The following is a 15,549-nucleotide window of genomic DNA, read 5'->3' on the forward strand; positions in this document are numbered from 1 at the left end:
AATCCGAAACGCGCAAACTGGTTTGGCTCAGGTCCTCAAGACTCTCATGGCATCGCGGAGAGTAATCTTTCGATGTTAGGCAAGTTTAGTATAAGTAATAATATATATAAGTTTAGTATAAGTTAATCCAAAGTAAAAATCAATCGTTTGGTTCAGGACAATAAGATATTCTGTTCTATTAATAATGCATATTTTTAATATATTTACTGTTATTATCAAAAAATAGGCAATTTTCGTGAATTCGGAAAGAAGGAACAAAATTACATTAATAATTGTAGAACGATACGAGTCAGGGTCGTTACGTTTCACTTAAACATGTAGCAAAATTATTATAAAAAAATTATTGTCATGCTCTTTAATGAATTTTCATTTTAGAAGCACTAAAAACTCATTTTGTGTGTTTCGTTACCATTTTATATCATCTTTCAAGTTTATATTTACTTACGTGCCATTATTTATAATCGGGTCTTATACAACAAATCTCGTTCATCATACCAATTTTTTTACGGTGTCTTTTTTCGGAAGGACAAAATTATTAGCTGCATTTCGCCAATAGCTTTAAATAAATATTAGTTGGCGATTTTGTTTGGCCGTTTGAATTTTCGAAATTTGCATATTTTTTTCAACATAGTTTATTTCTGATTCTAAATAGTTCTATCACTGCTTATTTCGACTGATTTTCTGAACTAAAGATTCTAGTTTAATGATTGAAACATCGAAGGACACGTTACGTCTTTTGGCATCCGTCTCCCGTAACAGTGATGGCTAGGTTATGAGTTTTATAATAACAAAACAAATGAATGTGAATTCTTCTTTATTTCAACAATAAGTCGACTAACATAACTCTCATTGTATTCCACCCCGAAAAACTTCTCACATTCAGAATATATATTCTACGAAAACTATCAAAAGGAATATGTGGTTCATACTACGTAACTGTTCCAAACTTCTACGACCTTGCGCCCAATTTTTGTGACCCAGCATAAAACCATAACGTGCGACAAGTTCAGGCACAGTCACCTATCCGATTACGACCTCTCCAGGTGCAGATTGCTAAATTATTCCAGCAGGTATAATAAACCTTGCCAGAGTGGATAGGCCGGCAATGATTTTCTCCTATTGTATAGTACCAAACACCTTGTTGGCAAGCTATCAACATGCACCAAGAGTTGTTATATTTTGATAAAGAAAAAAACTGTCCCTGTTGGGTCCTGCTGCAGCCCGTGTGCTAGCCCTAGTAACTAGTATCGCATCTCATGAGAATAACGTCGACGACAACGTGACAGATAGAAGAGCATCTCGCACAGAAACACTCCTGGCAGCATCCCTTTAGTAGTGAGTGGCGTCGTGTCGATGTTCGATTACGTAACTTGCGTCGCATGTGTCGCTCGCGAATCGCCAGCGGGCAAACACCAACAGAACTCATTCATTCACAAATCTGTCGAATGAAACGAAACGATGATGATGTGGTGATGGGAAAAGCAGACCGCAGAGCTCACACATCATTCTGGCATTAAAAGTAAGTTTTCCCAGCGGGAACACATACTGGTGTGTTACATAATTAAACAGTTGGTTTAGATTTCCTTAGCGATGAAAACGGCCTCCGCTCTTCTGGGAGATTGCCATCATCGTGTTCTCGGGAAATGCGTTCGCCTCCACGTTTTGATTTTTTTTATTCCTGTCGAACGCGTACGGAGGAGAATTTTTGTCTACTCTCGCAAGTTGAAGGTTTTACTTCGTTCCATGTGACGATAATGATATATGTATGTACTGCGAATTTGCTGTTGTTGTACGATTTAGCCTCTACATTTGCTCGTTTCACTACAATGCACAAAAGCTTATCCCGCTGTACAAATCACTTTCAGCAGAAGCTCTTTGCTCTGAACTTTACTTCTCGATGTCCACAATCCGAAAACATTGATTATGAGTTATATAAAGATGATTACCAATCATTCGTTTCGTTTGAACTGAACCTCACCACGGAATGTGTTTTTACCGAAAAATCAATTTTCGTTTTATATAAGTTATTATAAATTTGTGTTTATAGGGTTACAAACTCTAGACTAGCTATAACTCGGCACCTTAGACCGTTAGTAACGATTTTATAAATATCTTCTTTTTTTTGTTTCTTAGTAAACTATTCACAATAAAAGTCACTTCGAAAAAGCACTATTAGAAGCAATCGAGAGAGAAAAAATAACTCAAAACGGTCACTTATTGTCGGACGCGAACAAGATCGATATTTGCGTTTCAGCTTCAGCACTTTTCATCCATGGAAAACTTCGGCTGAGACTGTGCTGCTCCAGATGGTGTTTCCGCGGTATAGAAAATGGCTAACAAATTCCCTAACACGTATCTGCAAAAGGTGATTATTTGCTTGAACTTGAACTACTTTTTAAAGCAACAATTTTTAAACTATTTTTCTCCTGCCCACTTTGAAACTGTTTTTTTTTATGTGGCAGGACCAGAAGCACTACACATCTACTGTACAACACATTTATCCACGACGGAAAGCGACAACGGACTGCGACGATCCTGGCTCCTAGTTATCGCGACCACGGCCAACATCCCCGAAATTACATCCGCGCGCGCGAGAGAGTGGGTGAGAGTGAGAACAGCAGCAGCTGAGTTCACTCTCCCGCTCTCGGTGAAAGTCCTTGCCGGATAGCGTAACCGAGCGTGTACCTGTAAAATTTCCCGGCAGCTGTTTGGAAAATCTACGTCCCACTGTAGCACCACAGCGGCAACGACTGACGACTGTTTGGCGAGACAAAAACCGAAAACTTAGTAACGTTAGGTCGGAAGAAAACAACATGCACACAACATTCGCTCTCGCGGCGAGCTGTTTCCACGAGTACCCGCTGCTGCACTGAAATGTCCGGCATCGACCGTGATCCGCGTGTGATGATTTTCAGTTATATTCTAACGCTCCCCCCGGGTGACCCACCGCCACAGGCGGAAGTGATGTCAGATTGCTTGAGGAATTTACACTACACGTGTATGTAAATCGTTTAAGTCGATGATTTTTTTTTACAGATTTGACTGCTGCCAAAAACAAAATGATTATCGGAAATAAAAATCGTTAAGAAAACTACGCCCTGTGTGGCCGCAGCAATCCTACTTAGACAAGCCTCACATAGATTTTCTGTTCGGAATGTGCAACCACCACGATGTTGCATCTAAGAAATAAATCGTCCAATGATAATTAGCGAAAATTAACGTTCCGTCGCTAGACTTCTCATCTAACGCAAGTGAAACAGTGATTAACATCATATTATGAAAATAAGATCAAGTAGAGGGATTGAAAATTTGCACAATAAAAAAAACTTACAAAAAAACGCTTTCATAGAAAGCGGGAATCGGTCCACGTTAGACTACCTGCGCACAGAACGGTGACTCCGCGCAAATACTGACCAATAGACTGGGACACGGTTATATGGGCTCCCATGCAGTTTTCGTGTTCCTTATGAGTCCTATAAAAACTGTGTAAATTTTCAGATTGATCGGTGGAACTTGATTTTTGCGCCCGATTTTTAAAGTTTCCATAGGATTCTATACGGGAAAATCCACTTTTTCGAAATTTATTCTCCAGAGATGTCCCGTTGGCTTCTAAAAATATATCGATACATGATATTTGTAGGAAATTTTCCTGAAAAAAACTCTTCTGAAGACCGTAAGGCGGTACGGTGCTTGTAGAAAAAGTAATTTCTCTCCAACTGATTGAATATCTGACGAACGACGCACCATTGAATTTTTCTAGCAATACTGCTGCAGCATGTTGATGTTGCAAATTCAACCTTGTGATAAGTAATGATATCGCGTAGAATTTATCTTGGAGGCTTCCCCGAAGATATTATGAGCAAAAATCACACTTTCAAGCTCAATTCCACGCGAAATTCTTTCTCATCATTTAACAAGTATACAATAGCAGCATGCTGTAGCAGTGTTGCTGGAAAAATTCAATGGTGAGCCGTTTGTCGGACATTCAATCAGTTTGGGGTGAATAACTTTTTATACATGCATCGTAGCGCCTTACGGTCTTCAGAAGAGTTTTTCCCGAGAAAATTTCCTACAAATATCATGTATCGATATATCTTTAGCAGTTAACTGGACTTCTCTAGAGAATAAGTTTTGGAAAAGTGGATTTTCTCGTATAAAATTGTATGGAAACTTTAAAAATCGGGCGCAAAAATATAGTTTCACCGATCGATCTGAAAAGATACACATGTTATAGGATCCATAAGCAACACGAAAAGTGCATGGGAGCCAACATTTATTTTTTGTCCCACCCTACTGACCAATCTGTTTTTTTTTTAAATTCCCGTTAAACCCAACTTTCATTTATTTATTTCGTCCAGCTAAGATGCTTTCAAAGCTGAGTTGTAATAGTAATGCAGCTGAGTCTATACAATTTAAAAGAATCTCATTGACGAAGAATAGCATCGCAAATTCGTGGTGCTGTTTAAGTGTTTACAGATAAATGAGCATGCAACGTGCTTCATACGATGGCAGAAGAAAAGGCAGTCCAACTCAAGTTGCGAAGTGCGCAGAAAAAGAATTGTTTTTCGACAAAGTCAACGCGTTCGTCGTGTGCATGAAATTTCCTAATTCCACATGTAATATGTAATATTTTGATACTGTACAAGTCTTGAAAATTGTGCTGAACCACTTAATGAAGCCCAGTATATTATTTGCTTCACTCTATGATGAAGTTATAATGTTCTTAAAAACAACTTGGTGTCTAGGATCACTCCCTAACAATAAAATTTTTGTAGTTTCTAGAGATGCTACAATATGTGGTGTTTTATTTTTTTGGCTAAATGCTACGGCGTAGGCTTTTATTGCCCTGAATGTAGAATAAATTGACTTCTTTCCGGAATTCTTCTGTGTCGTTAGAATTGCTTGTTTTTCGTCAGCTCCATGGTTATGAGGTCGACCATCTAAGCGAACCTGACGGAGCGTAGCAACTGATACTTAATAGGTGACGTAGCTTATTCATCATTTCAGCGAACTTCTTCAGGGGCATTCTAGTTTACGCTTATAGAAGTCAAATTAGCAGAGACTACGCGTGCGCTGTCATGGTTGTACCCAGTATTACTATTTAAGTTTAACATTTAGCCTCACTATGTGAGATGTTCGCGTCCGGTTTACGATTCTTGTATAACGTTTAGCTTGCGTTTTTCTGGATTTATATGGGTAAGAGTTGTCACTAGGTTTGGACATTAGTTGATTTCAGAAAAAAATATATTTTTGAATTTTGAGTTTTTTATTGGAAACATTCATCTCTAGTTCACAGACAACCAGAGGCGTCGCGTGGCTGATTTCGTCACAAAAAACTATTCAAGTTCTTTTTCCTCAAATAAAATAAGAGAATCAAACCAAAGTGTTTGATGCTTAAATTGAAGATTTATTAACTGCCTGCTGGTAACAGAGGATGTTACAAAATCCTACGGATATAATTTATTGAATAGAAATAGTTGGGGAATTGTTTAAGTATCTTACTTTTAGTAATTTCGCTATTCTTCAACAGATTTGTTTGCTTACGATCTGCTTTCAATCTTCTCGATTAAGACTCTAGGGTTAGATAGATTTTAATTTTGTAGTAGAAATTTAATTAGAAACTTTTCACATTCCTTACCCTTTGGTAAGTATTTGCCAATAATTTTAAGCCTCAACTAGTCGTAGATGTAGCTATAACAGTACTCATTATTGCACGTGTTTGTAGAATTAACTAATTAGGATTGGACTCACCGTATGCTGATTTTAGCGTTGATGCAAATCAACTTACTTACTTACTTCAGCAGCCTAGAGCCGGAGTGGCTCGTGCCGTATCAAGAATTTTCCTCCATTCTACTCGGTCCTGGGCTACTCGTCGCCAATTTCCTAGACGTCTCGATACTCGCAGATCCGCTTCAACCTGGTCAAGCCATCTAGCACGTTGGGCCCCTCTATTCCTGGTGCCGGTGGGGTCCTTGAAGAGAACCGATTTTACCGCGCAGTTATCCGGCATCCTCACGACATGCCCGGCCCATCGTAGCCTCCCGACCTTCGTCAGGTGTGCAATGGGAATCTCTCCAAGTAGTGTCTGTAGCTCGTGGTTCATACGCCTACGCCACTCTCCGCTTTCGGTTTGTACTCCACCAAATATTGTCCGCAACACTTTCCGTTCGAATACGGCCAGTGCGCGTATGTCCTCTGTGAGCAGCGTCACGGTTTCGAGTCCATAGAGAACTACGGGTCTAATTAGGGTTTTGTACATCGTCAGTTTCGTGCGGCGGCGTATGCTCCTGGATCGAAGCGTCCTGCGAAGGGCAAAGAAGGCTCGATTTCCAGCTTGAACACGTCGTTGGACCTCCTTACTTGTGTTATTGTCGACGGTTACCAGAGATCCCAAGTATACGAACTCCTCTACCACTTCGAGTTCGTCGCCGTCCATGACCACCGTCCGTGGGAGGCGAATGTTAGTTTCTTTCGAGCCTCTTCCTATCATATACTTGGTTTTCGACGCATTTATTTCTAGTCCAACTCTTCTAGCTTCCACTTTTAATTTGGCGTTGATTGCCTCCGCCGTCGCTGAGTTTCTTGTAATAATGTCCAGGTCGTCTGCGAAGCCTATGAGTTGACTACTTTTGCTGAAAATCGTGCCTCTCGTTTCGATGCCCGCCCGTCGGATTACACCCTCAAGGGCGATGTTGAACAGTGTGCAGGATAATCCATCTCCTTGTCTCAACCCTCTGCGTGCTTCGAAGGGGTTCGAGAGTGTCCCCGACACGCACACGTAACACATCACTTGGTCTAAGGTAGCTTTGATAAGTCGTGTAAGTTTATCCGGAAAACCGTAGTCGTGCATTATTTGCCATAGCTGGTCTCGATCGACTGTATCATACGCTGCCTTGAAGTCCACGAAAACATGATGTGTGGGCACGTTGTACTCCCGGCATTTCTGAAGGATCTGCCGGAGAGTGAAAATTTGATCCGTAGAGCGCGAGCTTGTGTAAAGCCCGCTTGATACTGCCCTTCGAATTCTTTCGCTAAAGGAGATAGACGGCGGAGTAGGATCTGGGAGAGGACTTTGTAGGCAGCGTTGATCAGCGTAATGCCGCGGTAGTTGCTGCATTGTAGCCGATCGCCTTTTTTATAGATGGGGCATACAACTCCTTCCATCCATTCCTCCGGTAGTCTCTCTTCCTCCCAAATCCTAGAGATTACCCAGTGGAGTGCCGTTACTAGAGCCTATTTTCAATGTTTATAGAGCTCTGCCGGGAGCCTGTCCTTGCCGGCGGCTCTGTTGTTCTTAAATGACCCAATTTCCCGTTCGATCTCCAGGATATCAGGAACTGGGACACTACTGTCGTATGTAGGCACTCCAAGGATAACTTCCCTTTCGCCTCCTTCCGTTGCTCCGCTATTGAGGTGCTCATCGAAGAACTGCTGCCACCTATCAACCACCTCGCGCTCGCTTGTGATCAGGTTCCCCTCCACGTCCCTACACATATCTGGCCTCGGTGTGTAGCCTTTACGGGATTGGTTCACTTTTTCAAGAAACTTGCGTGTATCGTTAGCCCGAAACAGTTGCTCCAGCTCTTCACGATCTCTGTCCTCCTGCTGGCGCTTCTTCCTCCGCAGAATCGTGGTCAACTCATTTCGTGCTCGTCGGTATTTGGCCGCGTTCTCTCTTGTGGCGATGCTTAGATAATTTTTCCAAGCTCTTTTCTTCCTCTCCATCGCTTGCTGGCATTCCCCGTCAAACCAGTCATTTTGTCGGCTCGACGATACCACACCTAGTGCCGCGGATGCGGCCTATCCAATGGCCGAGCGTAGCTTCCCCCATCAGCTCTTCCGTGGAAGGTAGTGCCTCCTCAAGTAAGCGCGCGTAATTCTCTGCAGCCTGCGGGTTGGTCAACTGCCGGATGTTTGGCCGGGGAGGACGGTTCTGACGTGTGTGAAATACCGTGGATAGTTTTGAGCGTACATGTACTACTACTAGGTGGTGGTCTGAGTCGAAATCCGCACCCCGGAGGGAGCGTATGTTTGTAATGTTTGAGAAAAATCGGCCATCAATGAGAACGTGGTCAATTTGATTTGTTTTGTTTGATTTGTTTTGTTTGATTTGTTTTGTTTGATTTGTCAGGTGATCTCAAGGTGGCTTTGTGGATATCTTTGCGTGGAAAGAAGGTGCTTCTAATCACTAGGCCTCGGGAAGCTGCGAAGTTGATGCATCGTTGGCCGTTGTCGTTCGTGTCGCTGTGTAGGCTGTGAGGCCCTATCACCGGTCTATACATCGCTTCCCTACCAACCTGGGCGTTCATATCCCCGATGACGATTTTGATGTCCCGTGACGAGCAGCCTTCGTATGTTGCCTCCAACTGCCCGTAGAACGATTCCTTCTCGTCGTCAGGTCTACCTTCGTGCGGGCAGTGCACGTTGATGATGCTGTAGTTGAAGAAACGACCTTTAATCCTCAACAGACACATCCTCTCGTTGATCGCCTTCCAATTGATCACGCGATCCTGCATTCTGCCTATTACACAAAAACCCGTTCCCAGCTCGTTGGTTGTTCCACCGCTCTGGTAGAACTGGGCCTTGCCTCCACGGACTTTCCACTCTTTCTCACCTTTGCGACAGATCTCCTGCAGAGCCACGATGCCGAATTTGCGGGGTTATAGCTGCTCGAGCAGCACCCTGTCTCCGCCCACAAAATTTAGCGACTTGCAGTTCCAGGTACCGAGTTAACACTCGTGGTCCGTTTTTCGTTGCCTAGGTCCATACCGAATTTAGAAAATCTATAACGAGCGTCTTAGCAGAGTGATTGAGATCAATCGAAGAAATAGTTATCGGTTTCCGTTATACTCTACTAAATTTTTTGCACCACTAAATGCACCAGTCCACATAAGCACTGAGGAAGACTGTATGTCACAGTCGAAACATATATTTGCGGACTGAATTTCAATATTTATTTCCAAAAAAATTTAGTAGAGTATAACGGAAACCGATAACTATTTCTTTGATTGATACCATACCGAAAGTTCCGAGTTGTATTTTCTTGAATATTCGTAGTGTAATTGTTTAGGTAGGTTGCCTTACTAGGGCTACGCTACCGAGTCTCGTGATGGGGCTGCCATCTTAGGTGTAGCGTTCGAGACAACACGTTTCTTAATTCAGCCGCCCGCTCCGGGTCAGACGCTGTTATGAGCCGCCCCTAACCTGGGGAACAGACGCTCAGAAAGGCTGAGCTTTCCTCCGAGGATGTCAGCCCACCTCCCCCTTTCCTGTCAGCATACGACCAAGGTCTCACCACGGGTTGGTTACCACGATCTTCGCTTGGTTACTCGTATCCCGGCTGGTACCACGGGGAGGTAGGGATAGGACTTGCTGGGCAGGATGCTATGGATCACAATGGGGTCTATTTTATGCCAACTAGTACGGTTTGTACTGCAGGTACGCTCTGCCCAGCCGTTCACCAGCCAGATCAACTAGGTGGGTTAAATATTATCAATTAGCTAGGTTAAGTATTAGATTTAAACAATCGATAATTTTAAGTAATAAATTTAAGTTATGCACTAATTTAATGATAAGTATAGAGTGAGTAGACTGCATGTTAGACTTCTCCTTTTCCTTTAATTTTCGCAAGTCAGAAGCGATGACAGATTCCGGTGGTAATGCAGGCTGTTTGGCATGTATGACAGACGTCATGAGTATCGATAAAGATGTTCGATGATTTGGGGTTTGCCGAAGTCGACGGGCGTGCTTACACTCCCCCCCGAATACGCAAAGGTCCACTCTGAAGCGCATTAGTCCTTGACGCCCACGTCGAGTACGGCGAGCTTCACCGCTGGTCTCTCGTATATGCCCTGGTTGGTTTGCACTGTGCCGCTTCTTACTTGCCCATCTGCTCCTGATTTCACTCCGATTATTCGTCCCAATGGCCAGCTATTGCGGGGACCCTTTGGGTCCGCGATGACTACAACGTCGCCTATCCCGATTGGTTTTGTCTTGGTAAACCACTTGGTGCGTCGAGTGATAACGGGTAAGTAATCTCTCAGCCACCATCGCCAGAATTAGTTGGCGATCAGTTGTGATTGTTTCCAGCTATTTCGAAGTACCACAGGATTGTCGTCATACGGTACCCATGCCTTATGTCCGTTTGATGATCCCAGCAAGAAATGGTTAGGTGTTAAAACCGGTGATTCGTCGTCTTCCAAAGGGATGTTTGTCAGTGGCCGTGAGTTGATCACGTTTTCTATCTCCAGGAGCGTGCTATTAAGTACTTCGTCAGTCGGAAGCCTTCTTCATTGCAATTTACAGAGGTTAGACTTAACGCTTCGGATTAAGCGCTCCCATGCGCCCCCCATGTGTGGTGAAGCCGGTGGGATGAAGGTCCATTCTGTGTCTGGTGTCGTGAACTATTTTACAAGTTGCTCTTGGTTCACGGTTCTCAAAGCTTCTCGTAATTCTTTGCTACTTCCCTGAAAGTTCGTGCCTCTGTCGCTGAAGATAGTGGATGGCACGCATCTTTTAGCCATAATATTGCGTATCGCTAGGATGCACGAATCGGTCGTCAGTGTGTGAGCTATTTCTAGGTGGATAACGCGAGTTTCAAGGCAAGTGGCAAGGACCCCCCACCGTTTCTCGGTTCGCCTTCCGATGCTTACAGTCATGGGACCGAAATAGTCCAACCCCATGTATGTAAACGGTCTAGTGAATGCAGCGAGTCGTTGTGGAGATAAGTCGCTCATTTCTGGCGGTTGAGGTAATGCACGAGTGTTTTAACATTCTTGACATTCTTTGCGGATATTGTTGTATGTGGCTTTAAGTCTGAAAATACGAAAGCGCTGCCGTATCTCATTTATTGTTGTTTCATGATTTTGATGGTTGAACCGCTTGTGGTAGTCGAAAATGATGAGTTGGGTGACTGGATGGTTTCGCGGAAGGATTATCGGTTGAGCGGCGTCGCTGGCGATAAAAGGACAGGCTTGTGTTCTACCACGAACTCTTAGCACACTGTTAGTGTCTAGGAATGCGCACTGTTGGTAAAGCTGGCTGCCTCTAGGTATTGACTTGTTAGGAGTGCTCTCATTTGAGTTTCTGGAGAGAATGGCGATTTCGTCGATGTAGGTTGATACCTGCTCTACGCGAAACAGATAACATTCAGCTTCGATTAGTTCTTCTTGTTTAAGTGGTCCATCTCTTCGTTCCTTCTTGTTACGCCTCATGTTATGCACCCAGCGAAAAACACGAGCGGTACAACGTAGTAACTTCTGCCAATCTGAGAAGCGATTAAAATTAATAACTGATTCTTCGATCCTGGTGTGATACAGTAAGTGAGGACGAAGTTCTTCGGTTGTACTGCCAATATGATCATCTGAAATGGGCCAGTCTCCAGGTGATTTCCGTAGGAACGCTGGTCCCTGGAACCAGCGACTAGAGGCGGACAAATCCGGACGGCCTTTCCACTTTGTTCCCTCGTCCGCGACATTCTGTTTGGTCGATATCCAGTTCCATTCGCGTATATCAGATGCCTCCAGTATCTCACTAACTCTAAACGCGACGTACTGGTTATAGCGCCGATGGTCGGATTTCAGCCAGCATAGTACGTCCTTCGAGTACGTGCAAAAGAAGCGTTCCTTCGCTCTAATGGACAATGATTTAGAAACGGTTTCCGCAAGTCTAACGCCGATAACCGCAGCTTGCAGCTCAGAGCGCGGGATTGACCGATATTTCAGAGGCGAAACTTTTGTTTTAGAGCTAACTAGGGAGCATTCGACGACGGTTCCTTCCTGATATCTCAAGTAAGCGATAGAGGCGTAGCCAGTCTCACTCGCTTCTACGAATATATGTAGCTGGATCGTTGTACTGTCGGCTGTAGACGTCACCATTCGGTAGCAACGAGGAATTTTCACGGTTGTTATTTCTGGTAGTGCTGAACACCACGTTGTCCACTTGCTAAGGTGTGAGTCATCGATTAAGTCGTCCCAGCCGATCGAAGCGCGCCAGATTTCCTGAAGAAGTGTTTTTAAAACCATTAGAAAGTGCCCTATGAGCCCTAGCGGGTCGAACACCATCATGAGAGTTCGAAGGACCTCCCGTTTAGTTGGTCGACGTCGTCCAGATAGTAGAAGCTTGTCTATGCGAGGTGAAATTTTAAACGTAAAACAATCTGATGAGGTGTCCCACCATAGCCCGAGAATCTTTTCGAATAAATTTTCACCGCTTAGGTTTTTCTCCTCTATTGTTGGCTCGTGCATCGCTTTCAGAACTGCTGGTGAGTTCGTTGTCCAATTGCGGATTTCAAATCCGGCCGACGCGTGTATCTTTTTAACCTCTTTCGACAGTTGTATCGCTTGTGATTTTAATTCTACACTTAGAAGCATGTCGTCGACATAATGTCTCTTTACGATTGCTTGGACGGCAGCAGGATATTTTTGTTCATATTTTGCCGCATGAGTATTTTTTACGTACTGAGCGGTACTAGGTGAGCAGCAGGCTCCAAATGTCATTACCTGTACGACGTATTTACTCGGGTTCGTGCTAGTCTCATTTTTCCAAAAAAATCTCTGGCAGTGCTGATCCTCTTCGCGAATGTGGACTTGGTGATACATCTCGCGGATGTCCCCACAAATTGCGATCCGATACTCGCGAAACTGGATCAATACCGATAGCAAGGAGGTTAGTAAATCTGGGCCTTTAAGCAATACGGAGTTCAGCGAAACCCCGTGGACGGTTGCGGCTGCATCCCATACGAGTCTTGTTTTTCCTGGTTTGTTTGGGTTTAAAACCGGAAACATAGGCAAGTACCAGACCCGAGAGCGTTTCACTTGCAGTTCCTGTTCCGAAAGTTTACGGATATATCCCTTCTGTACATTATCATAGATCTTTGCATTTACTGCCTCTGCTAACACTGAATCTCGCATCATTCGCCTTTCTAGACATTGTCACCTTTTAAGAGCCATCTCTTTGCTATCTGGGAGCCGAACGTTTTCGTACTTCCAGAGAAGTGCTGACTCATACCATCCACTCCCAGGTTTCGTTAATGTTTCGAGAAGCATCTGCGCTCGTACATCCTCTTTTGACTGTAGGAGCTCCACAGGTTTGCTGATACCAATACTGTCCAGTGTAAAGAAACTTTTAACCATTTGGTGCAGATCTTCATCGAGATCTTTATTGCACTGGCATACTTTGACGGAATGATAGTTAACAGAGTGTTCAATTTTATCTTCGGTTGCGCATTTTCCATAGATTGTCCATCCGATTCTCATTTTTATGGCTATCGGTTCCTGAATACGTCCCTCACGGCTCTTTTGTACGTATCCGACACTGAGGTTGTCCACGCCTATCAAAATCCGAGGATAGGCTTTCTCGTACGATGTAATGGGTAGACCAGCAAGGTATGGATACTTTGCTTGAATATCGGCGTACCGAAGTGTTTGCAGCCGAATTTTAAGGCTTTCTACGGTGTGTACTAAGGACAACTTATACTTCTTTCGTTGTTCGCCGCAACTGGAGATATGTAGGTTTACGCACTCTGAGGAGGTTTCCATTCGGTGTGCTCCTCCTGTCCAGCCGAGACATAGCGATTTCATTGGCCCTATGACACCTAGCTCTTGTGCTAGGTCTTGTTCCATTAACGAAATGTCAGATCCGTCGTCAATAAACGCGTAAGATTCAATAGTTTTCAAAGGTCCATAAAGGATGACCGGAAGTATCCGAAACAGGAATTGCGATTCACCCTGGTGAATGTTACAACTTAACTGCGGGTTTGTCGGTGGTGTAGAACTTGTGGACGTCACTGTCGGGGAACTATTAGTTTGTTGTTTTTCGGAGTGAAGAAGAGGATGATGAAGGAAGGTGCACCCGTTTGTACCGCACGGCTTTTGTTGTCTGCAGGACCCGTTGTGTCTCCGTAGGCATTTTCGGCACAGCTTGCATTCTCGCACGGCAGCCCACATCGATTCGGTACTCAGCTCTGCAAAGCGTTTACATTTCGGGACGCTGGCACAAGCTTGCTTACATATGGGACAGTGCTTTTCGCACTCGTTGTAAGCGGTTTGCTTTGTCTGCATTGGCGCCGTATAGGGTTTGCTACTGCTCGACTCGATTTCAGAGTGCATGTTCAAAATTCCATCCTTTTTGAAGGAACGTTGTCTTGACTCACCGCTTCCCGACGGCATTACTGCGCTCGCATCTTCTGCTGTTGAGTACAGCCATGAGCTAAACTGCCGTTCCAAGCATAGTTGTCCCAGCGTACATAAGGTTTGTGTAGAACATGGGACAACTATGCTTGGAACGACAGTAAAGTCTAGCAAGTTTGGGTTGGGTTTATCTCTGGAATGCTAAGCCCAATCTAGCTTTAATGCTGAGGGTAGCCGGTCGACTAGTTCGTATCGTAGCGAAGCATTGTAAACGAAATCATGCTCCTCACACACTTGAATTGTTGCGACGAGGTTCTCCACAGTGAGGGCAAAGTTGACTACCGTCTCTAACCTGTCAAGGTTCGGCGACGGTAAGGCGCGAACTTTTTCACGATTGCTTGAACGATTGCCTCCGGTCTACCATACAACATTTTTAACGAAGACATAACGCCCGCGACGTTCGACGGATGTAGCAGGCGGCATTTAACCGCTTCCAACGCTCTTCCCTTAAGACATTTCCGAAGCCGCAGCATGTTTTCTTCATTCGAAAATCCGCACATTTGAGTAGAGTTATTAAACACCGAAAAAAAGAGTGGCCAGTCCTCTGGATTTCCACTGAAGTCCGGAAGGTCCCTGGAAACCGCTTGTCGTGCGGCGAGCTGACTTCTGTTCAGTATGCAAATAGTTTCATCTCCGATATGCGGAGCAGAAGGAATCACTGGAGCGTGATGATTTGTACGAATCGGTGTTGATCGTTGCCCTGGAGCGAACATGTGCGGATCATTAAGCGATGGATGATTATTAGCGACCGGATGTTTTACAGGATGAGACCCATTAGTTTCGGGGCCGGGATTTGGAGCGGGGTGCTCTGCAAGTCGCGGTAAGTTACTTGGTACTGGTCGTTCCGGCTCTTCAGGCTCTAAACCGGAATTTACCTCTTCTCCACAACGCTCTGTGTCAGCTATCCATTGCTCAATTTTTGATACTTTACTAGCATCGGAATCGCTTATCACGGTTGAAGTATCATTTTCATACTCGAGAAGAGCTTTGAATTTTCTCTCTAAAAACTTCTGTTCGAGCTTTTTTTGCTCCTCGATCATCATCAGTTGCAACTTTAGTCTTCTCCTAGCTTCACTTTGCCCTGTTCTACCGCTACTTCCAGTACGCTGAGACGGGGCTGAACGTGAGGGTTGCAGATCTTCACATTCTGCGCCGAGAGTCGTTCGCTGTTTTTTTTCAGCAGTCACACACTTGGAGCAACTCCAATCTGCATTCTGAATTTCATCAGTCACGTTTACGCACTCGAAGTGGTACCACAAGTCGCAATTATCACACTGAAACATATTTTCGTTATCCAGCTCAGCACACAACTGACAGTTCGATTCCCGATTCGTGCGACCGTTCCGCGGCGGATTCCGTC

General features: G+C 44.3%; 1 protein-coding gene across 13 annotated transcripts in view; it reads right to left on the reverse strand.

Annotated features, from left to right (window-relative positions):
- Nucleotides 1-15,549, reverse strand: part of LOC129726208 (hippocampus abundant transcript 1 protein) — a 71,028-nt gene that overhangs the window by 42,084 nt on the left and 13,395 nt on the right. For 5 of the 13 annotated variants that reach the window (XM_055682964.1, XM_055682967.1, XM_055682973.1 and 2 more), the window contains exon 1: nucleotides 1,947-2,545. The exons of 1 other annotated variant lie outside the window; for it this stretch is intronic. The gene's annotated coding sequence lies outside the window, so the exon portion shown is untranslated. Of the gene's footprint in view, nucleotides 1-1,546; nucleotides 2,546-2,685; nucleotides 2,709-15,549 lie in introns of those variants that run through there. 7 more of the 13 variants (XM_055682968.1, XM_055682965.1, XM_055682963.1 and 4 more) reach the window with 5 other exon arrangements.

The sequence above is a fragment of the Wyeomyia smithii genome, chromosome 2, assembly GCF_029784165.1.
Source record: "Wyeomyia smithii strain HCP4-BCI-WySm-NY-G18 chromosome 2, ASM2978416v1, whole genome shotgun sequence".
Taxonomy (NCBI): Eukaryota; Metazoa; Arthropoda; class Insecta; order Diptera; family Culicidae; genus Wyeomyia; species Wyeomyia smithii.